The following is an 8,288-nucleotide window of genomic DNA, read 5'->3' as shown; positions in this document are numbered from 1 at the left end:
CAAACAAAGGGAAGGCACCAAAAAGCCCAGTTCTGAATTCTGGGCAGCTGCAACAGCTTCCTCCCCTGAAGCTGCTAGCCTCCCTAGTCTCCACCTAAAGCACTCAGCTTTTGACCGTACTTGGGCACAAACTCAGCTTGTGGCAGACATGTCATCACCCCTGGCCTGCAACCTCTGTAATCTCCCTTCAGTTTGGTTCACTTGGTTTGTTTGTTAGACAGGTAGCCTTAAAATCACAGAAGATCTACCTGCTTCTGCTTCTGCCTCTGCCTCAAGTACTGAATTAAAGGAGTGCACAACCACATGCCTCCAAAGAGCAATAAGTAGAAATGACGTTCACATGTCATACAATGAAGATGTCCGTGATTTTTATTGTTAGGATCAATGTCTCTGTGATGTGCCACCTATGTTTATACTTTTTGTAGATGACATATTTCAGGGCTGGTGAGATGGCTCACTGGACTAAAGGCGCTTCCCTGGGACCCACACAAGTTGTCCTCTGATGCCCATGAGAAATCTGTGGAACATGTGCACACACACACAACAAATAAATATAGAAATTTTAAAAATTAAATAACACATTTCAGTTTAAAATAAATGAAAATATATGTGTTTTGCTTCCAAGTGATTTTTTTCAAGACTACTCTTAAGTGACTCAGCTGATGTTAAACCTTTTCTGAGACCAAATTAGGTCAAACTTTCTTGAATTCTGTCCAAAAGCACTTACAACCATGTAATAATACTTCTCTACTAACAGGTGGGATGTTTGCTTTAATATAGTCTGGTGTGCATGAGGCAAAGTTACAAAAAATAATTATGAGTATACATCCTATAATGATGCCACAGCTAGCCTTGTCTGCATCTTGGGCCATCAATCAACATAGGATGCTGACTTCTGTTAATCCCACCATGCAACAACAACAACAAAAAAAAAAAGCACTACCACAATTTTTGAGCCAAATTTGAAGCAAGCCCGATTTTTATTGGGGTGTACCTGAGATCTGGCCAGTGACTGCCTCCTAAGTCAGGTTAAAGAACCTCCCTGAGGTCACCTCTTAGGCCCCTTTTAAGAAATAAAATTACAGGCAGTAGCAAAGCAAGTTCACAGAAGCAATACAATGGAGCAATGAGGAAGTACAGAAAAATCTCAAAAGAACTACAGCCATCAACAGCAGCAGCCATAGCTGGAAGCTGTCAGGCTGTGAAAGGTAGCTCATTTCTGGGAAGATTAAAACAGAGACAGGACAGGAAGTTGAACCAGGCTATAAACTTCAAGGTTGCCCAGCAACCCACTTCTTCCAGCTAATCTCTACCTCCTCCACATTCCAAACCTCCAAAAACAATGCCACCAGATAGGAAGCAAGTGTTCAAAAACATGAGCCTGTGGGACACTTTTCGTTCAACCATAACATTTTGGTTTGATTTGGTTTTAGATGGTGGTGTGCTGCGGGAGCTGCTTTTGCTCCTTCAGCCAATAGCCTTTGAGAAACAGCCCAGGCATGATTAACTGAACCCACAGAAAGCCTGAGAAAGCTTGGGAAATAATAGAGTAAAGCATGTTTTCTTGGTAGCAACAATTTCTCGGGTCTGCTCTGCTTGTTAGAGGCAAGCAAGCACTCTCATTTAAGAGGCTTCCTGATTCAGCTTTAGCTGCAAAGCTTGCAGCTCTTTTAAGAGGTCCTGCCATGAAACACTTAAATGGTGTTGATAAAAGCTGACTGCATGCTTGTTTGTTTTCATCCGTAGCAGGAAAGAAAAGTTGTGCTGTTTTAAAATTCTGGCATTCTGGGCCGTACTGCCAGGGCAAACACTAACTCTTTCAGGCAGGCAGTCCGACTACCAGAGCATCTGAGTGTGGTTTGTGAGCACACTGCTGCAGCTTGCTTGCTGGCAGGGACCTTGAACTGCCGTAGAATTGTGGCTATAAACATGGATACAGCTGGTACCTTCACCATGAGGCTAGAAAGCTAAGGAATGGGCTGGATCCAGCCATCAAAGCCATGGCTTTAATCCTACCTATACTGCTTGGTAAATTAAAGACTCATGTGGTCAGAAAAAGAGAGATATACAGTAAAGAGAGATTCAAAGACAAAGAAAACCTTAAATGGTTTACAGTGTGTTAAAAATATATGTAGGCCAGGACAGGAATCAAAAACTACGGAGAAACCTTGTCTTGAAAAATCAAAAAAAAATGTAGGCTAAAAGTTAAAGTTCTTAAAGTAAAAAACAAAAACAAAGAAAGAGAGTAGTTGGGTGTGGTAGTACACACCTTTAATTCCAAAACTTGGGAGGCAGAGGTAGATTGACCTCTGAGACTTCAAGGGGCAGAGGTAGGTTGACCTCTGTGACTTCAAGGGGCAGAGGTAGGTTGACCTCTGTGACTTCAAGGTGTGACAGGACACATCTTTAATCCCAATGCCTGGGAGGCAGAGACAGATGGATCTCTGAGAGTTCGAGGACAGCCTGGTCTACAGAGTTATTCCAGGACAAAGATATACAAAGAACCTGTCTCAAAAAAGTAAAAATAAATGAAATAGAGGTTAACATAAAGCTGCACAAAGATGGAAAATACACAGAGAATCTTGATACTGTATGCTATTATGCTCTCTTTGAATTGTTGAATGCTGAGGAAGGAGCAACAGCCGCTAAAAGATACTTGTTTATAAATGCTGCTGAACTAATCCAGCATAGATATTTTGAAAATACCTTGACTTCAAAATTTGGATATAAGGTTATGATGCTTTGGAAAATTCCTTTTGTTTTCACAGAGGATGAGACACTGTGGATTGCTTCTATCCAATATGGTATGATAGACCACGCCCTCCTGAAAGGTTGCTGTGAACACCTTAAAAGAATTACTTCACTCAATTGCTGACTGAGATGAATCTAGCACACAGGTTATACCATGAAAGACCTAATTAACAGCGCCCCTATACAGCAGGAAGAAGTTTGGAGAGAAATAACTACGTCCATATTCCCAAATATTGTTTATAAATGTCCTTTTACATTTAAAGGGGGATATGATATGAATAATTTGCATTGGTATCGATTTTGCTTTATTGATAGAGATTTAAGGTCAATTTTGTTATATGTATATGTATTTCTTGTCTTGATTAAGGTATTGTTATTGTGTAGTTCATTCAAGAATGTAATGTATAATTAGGAAATATAGGTTACTAGATAATCATCTATAATAGTGAAATTTGTAGTCATGTTAGATTTTCTAGATGTACATAGATATATTTTAGATAGACATTCTTCATATCTTTCAAAGACTACAGAATATGACACTTAATGTTTTAATAACTTAGGACTTTTCATGACCATGAGACACATCTGCTCCTGGTAGCATGAATCTTCTTCAAGAGGAAGATGGGCATCAAAGAGGCTCCTTATGGAGTTTGATAGCTATTTGGGCAAGAAACTGCTCTTGCCTGGACTATTGCATAAACTGGACACAGAGAACTCCCAGAGAGAGGACTGTTGAACTTGCCTAAAGGTGAGATGATCTTTCAGGGTTCCCGATTCATGAAAGAATCTGTGAGACATTCTGTAGGACACAGCAGATAGTGACTGAACTGCCTTTGAAATTTCCTGCTTCATGGAAATATCTGCTGGATACTATGGGCTTGAAGGCCGAAGATAGATGGCCCAACGGTACAGAGGAACTTTGGATGACTGCCCAGACAGTGAGATGTCTCTGTCATTTCTAGAGTTTTGAAAGTTGCTTATTTGTTGTTTACTTAGGTAATTTTATATCCTTCTGGAGTCTTTGATGGAGTTGAACAATATGTAGATAGTTATTGTTTTCCTTAGTTATGATAAAAGATAAAGTAGATATAAATATTGTAACTGTAATTCTTGCTTGATAACTGTTTTTGTTATATGTAATTTTGCTATGTTAAAGTTAAAGCCTTTCTTTTTTTGTTTCAACAGAAAAAGAGGTGTAGTACGAGCTGTGGGCCTCCTTTTCCTCCTGCCCAGCTCCCGCATGGCTAGCTTTACACCAGAAATAACAACACACAAATTGTATTCATTTAAACACTGCCTGGCCCATTAGCTCTAGCCCTTACAGGCTAATTCTCATATCCTGATCAACCAATTTCTAATAATCTGTGTAGCATCAGTCTTACGGGGAAAATTTCAGCATGTCTGACCTGGCAGCTTGCTTGATCGCGTCTGCCCTGGAGAGGGGAGCATGGCCTCTGTCTGAGGCATCTTACCTCACTTCCTCTTTCTCCCAGCATTCTGTTCTGTTTACTCTGCCTACCTAATTTTCTACCTATCAGGGCCAAGCAGTTTCTTTATTTTTTAACCAATGACCTTCCTCCATCAAAGGGGAAATGATATGGGAGGGTTTTCTGTTTTGTGTTGATTTCATTGTTTAATAAACAATCTTCCTTGGCTATTGATAGGCCAGCCCTTAGGTAGGTGGAGTAGACAGAACAGAATTCTGGGAGGAAGAGGGAAGTGAGCCAATCACCATGCCTCTCCTCTCTGGGTCAGACGCAATAGAGCCAGCTGCCAGGTAAGATATGTTGAATCGTTCCCGGTAAGCCACCATCTCGTGGTGCTACACAGATTACTAAATATGGGTTAAAGCAAGATGTGAGAATTAGCCAATAAGAGGCTGAAACTAATGGGCCAGACAGTGTTTAAAAGAATACAATTTGTGTGTTGTTATTTCAGGGCATAAGCTAGCCAGGTAGCTGAGAGCTGGGCGGCAGGAACACAGCCTGCTGTTCCTTCTACAAAGCCCAGTTTCTGTCTGCAAGTCTTCTCATGTTGTATTGTGTTAACTGAGGAGCTGCGAGCTTGTGGAGGTGTCACAGTGGCTTGCTTACCTGGTCACATTGCATCATCAGGAAACAGACAAAAGAACGTGTGTACTCAGCTCATTTTCTTCATTTTATTCATTCTAGGATTCAGACCCATGGAAAGGCATAGCCCACGTCCAGATGAGCCCAGTGCAGTGGGCACAGTCCATCCAGATGAGCGCAGTGCAGTGGATGCAGTCATCATATCTAGATGAGCGCAGTGCAGTGGGTGCAGTCATCACATCCAAATGAGCGCAGTGCAGTGGGCGCAGTCATCACATCCAGATGAGCAAACTGCAGTGGGGGCAGTCATCACATCCAGATGAGCCCAGTGCAGTGGGCATGGTCCATCCAGATGAGCGCAGTGCAGTGGGTGCAGTCATCACATCCAGATGAGTACAGTGCAGTGGGCATGGTCCATCCAGATGAGCGCAGTGCAGTGGGCGCAGTCATCACATCCAGATGAGCGCAGTGCAGTGGGCCCAGTCATCACATCCAGATAAGCGCAGTGCAGTGGGGGCAGTCATCACATCCAGATTAGCACAGTGCAGTGGGTGCAGTCATCACATCCAGATGAGCCCAGTGCAGTGGGGGCAGTCATTGTGAGTAGACAGATGGCCTGGGGACAGTAATATGAGACTGGGCCACCTTAGGCAAATCTGAAAGTACCATGTAAGAAAGAAAGATTTTACCCAACAAATGGAAAGTCCTTTTTTTCTTTAATGTAGGGAACACTTCAAAATTTGCATATCATCCAACGTGGATAACTACATCCACATAAAGCCTAAAAAGGCTTAAAAAAAGACTAGTGTAAAACATTTCGGTTTTCAGCCCTAACAGGAAAAAAGCTGAGCTTAATTGTTGTTAAGACAGTCACAGCAGGATGCACAGGGCACAGAAAAAAGTTGATTTCATGGCCAAGAAGCAAAGGGTAACAGGAAGGGCCCATATGACAGCATGCTCCCAGGGCCCTAAGAACCTACCACATCCCTTGAGTAGCACCACCCTAGAGACCAAGTCCTTCAATATATGGGCCTTTGGGAGACATCTGTCACTCAAACCATAGCAGCTTGCACACACAGTCATAGCTCATGCCCTTTCAGGCCTTGCCAGCCTAATAGCATCCTTGGATTAGCTTCCATCCTGATGTTGGGTCATTTTTGTATCAGGCCTGCTGCTTTTGACAATGGTAGCCACTTTCCCTCTAGATACTCTGGGCCATGAATGTTGCTAGGTAGCTTATTCTGGGTCTATATCCTTCCATCTTCATTGATTAGAAGGCCAATAGCATTACATTGCTTCTCCAGTAGCAGCTACACTCACAGGAAGTGGTCACTAAGGCAGTATGAAGGCAGAAACATCTCTTTTATCAATGCTTTTCTGTGGCCCCATTTGGGGAGATAAAGTCAGAATTTGATGCCTAGGTTAGCAAGACATGAAAAATCCATTCCCATGTCCCTCTCTTACATGTCTAAGTTCTTTCCTCTTTGTCTGGGGTGATGGTAGCTAAGAGCACTGGCTGCTCTTCCAAAGGACTTGGGTTTGCTCCCAGTAACCATATGGCAGCTCACAACCACACATAACTCCAATTCTAGAGAATCTGATGCCCTCTTCTGTCCTCCGTGGGCAGCAGACACATGCAGGAGGCACAGACATTCCTGCAGACAACAAACTCACACACATAAAAAACAAAATAAATTATTTCCTTTATAGTATGTGAAGGAAATGTGAAGGGCTTGGCTACATTCAGTGCGGAGCCCCCTGTTCAGTTAGCATGGCTTGCTGGAGTCAGGGAAGAGTGCTGGCAAGGTCTGTTAATTTTCTGACGTTGCTGTGACCACAAAGCCTGAGTGAATTGACTTCAGGGAAGACTTATGATGGTTCATGGTTCCTTGAGGGTCCCATTCATCAGCATAGAGAGCATGGTACGGCAGCTCAGTTGATGGCATGAGACACATGTGGTGAAGACTCCAGAGTTCAGGGCAGGAGCCCGCGGCAGGCGTAACCCCCCAAAGCCCTTGCCTTTGATTGCTTCTACCAGTGAGGCTCTATTTCCTACAGGCTCCACGGGTTCCCAAAAACAGCACCACCAGCGAGGGGGCAAACATTCAAAACTTGCATTTCAGATTCAAGCCACAACCAATGACAGAGATTTCAATACATACACCAGCCATGAAATACTTTGGCCTTGGAGTACACCTTCCATCCACCTTAGATTCCATGGCATGTGACCATTGGGGCACGATGCACCAAGCTCTGAAACCCATAATAATCACCTGCTTTCAGTGAACCCCGAGACAAGGACAAACTGCAGCGTCTGAGCCAGATTGTCCAGCATCACTGGGTGTGTGGAGGACACGTGAAAGGGCAACCTCTCAATGAAGGGACAGGATGTCTGGGGGCGCTGCACCCTTGGAAGGTGGAGTTGCATAGGAATGAAGTCGCAGTCTCCTAAATTATTATGCATCCTGCGGGGAGTTCCGAGTTCCTGAAGTATAGAATGTGTGGCGGGTGCTTTCTGCCACCCGGCTAGTTTTACCCAAAATAATTACACTTATATGTGGATGTTAGCTGCTAAGTCATTGATAAGGAAGCTATAATGTAAACAATCACAGAAGTTATATATATATTACGTATATGCATATGTACGTATACCTATCTATACAGATATGTATATAATCTGTATGTGTCTATATATGAGTATATATAGATATACATAAATAAGTGCATGTATATCAGTATATATAGATTACACTATATATGTATAGAATAAGGGACTATGAGACTAGGGATGGATCCCCCAGGAAGAGGAAATAGAATACACATTCATGAATGCATGAGGTGTGGGGAGACTGGAATGGGAGGATAAAACAGGGAGCAGGTGGGATAAGGGGCGAGTGAGGGAACATGAGGAGGGACATCTAAAACTAAGGGCCATTGGAGAGGTTGTATAAAAACTTAATACATGAGGCTGGAGAGATAGCTCAGCGGTTAGGAGCTCTGACTGCTCTTCCAGAGGACCAGGGTTCGATTTCCAGCACCCACATGGCAGCTCACAGCTGTCTGTGACTCCAATTCCATGGGATCCAACATTCTCACACGGACATATATGAAAGCAAAAACACCAATGCACATGAAATAAATAAATTAAAAAAACTTAATACAGTAGATGCTTCCTATAATATATACATATATGTAATCAATTCCAATGAAATTGTCACATAAGAGGGGAACAGAGTCCCAGCTGGACATCTCTCATCACCAAATGAAGTTTTCAGTACTGGGAATCAGTTACATTTAATTGAGTTGTTGGCCAAAGGGGTTGTATGGGTACTCCCAATCAACACTGGCTATTGTCAAGGCTATTGGTTGCTCTCCAAAAGGCCTTCTTGTTGAAGCCAACACTGACCTACACAAGCTCACTGAACATGGAGAAGTCACGTGCCTCCCTAGTACCTTGACCCGTGCTGA

This window comes from Alexandromys fortis, unplaced genomic scaffold (assembly GCF_014885135.2).
Source record: "Alexandromys fortis isolate MF-2015 unplaced genomic scaffold, M_Fortis_MF-2015_v1.1 scaffold_127, whole genome shotgun sequence".
In the NCBI taxonomy this organism is placed as follows: Eukaryota; Metazoa; Chordata; class Mammalia; order Rodentia; family Cricetidae; genus Alexandromys; species Alexandromys fortis.
The sequence above is the reverse complement of the archived record's forward strand: the minus strand, read 5'-3'. Positions refer to the sequence as shown.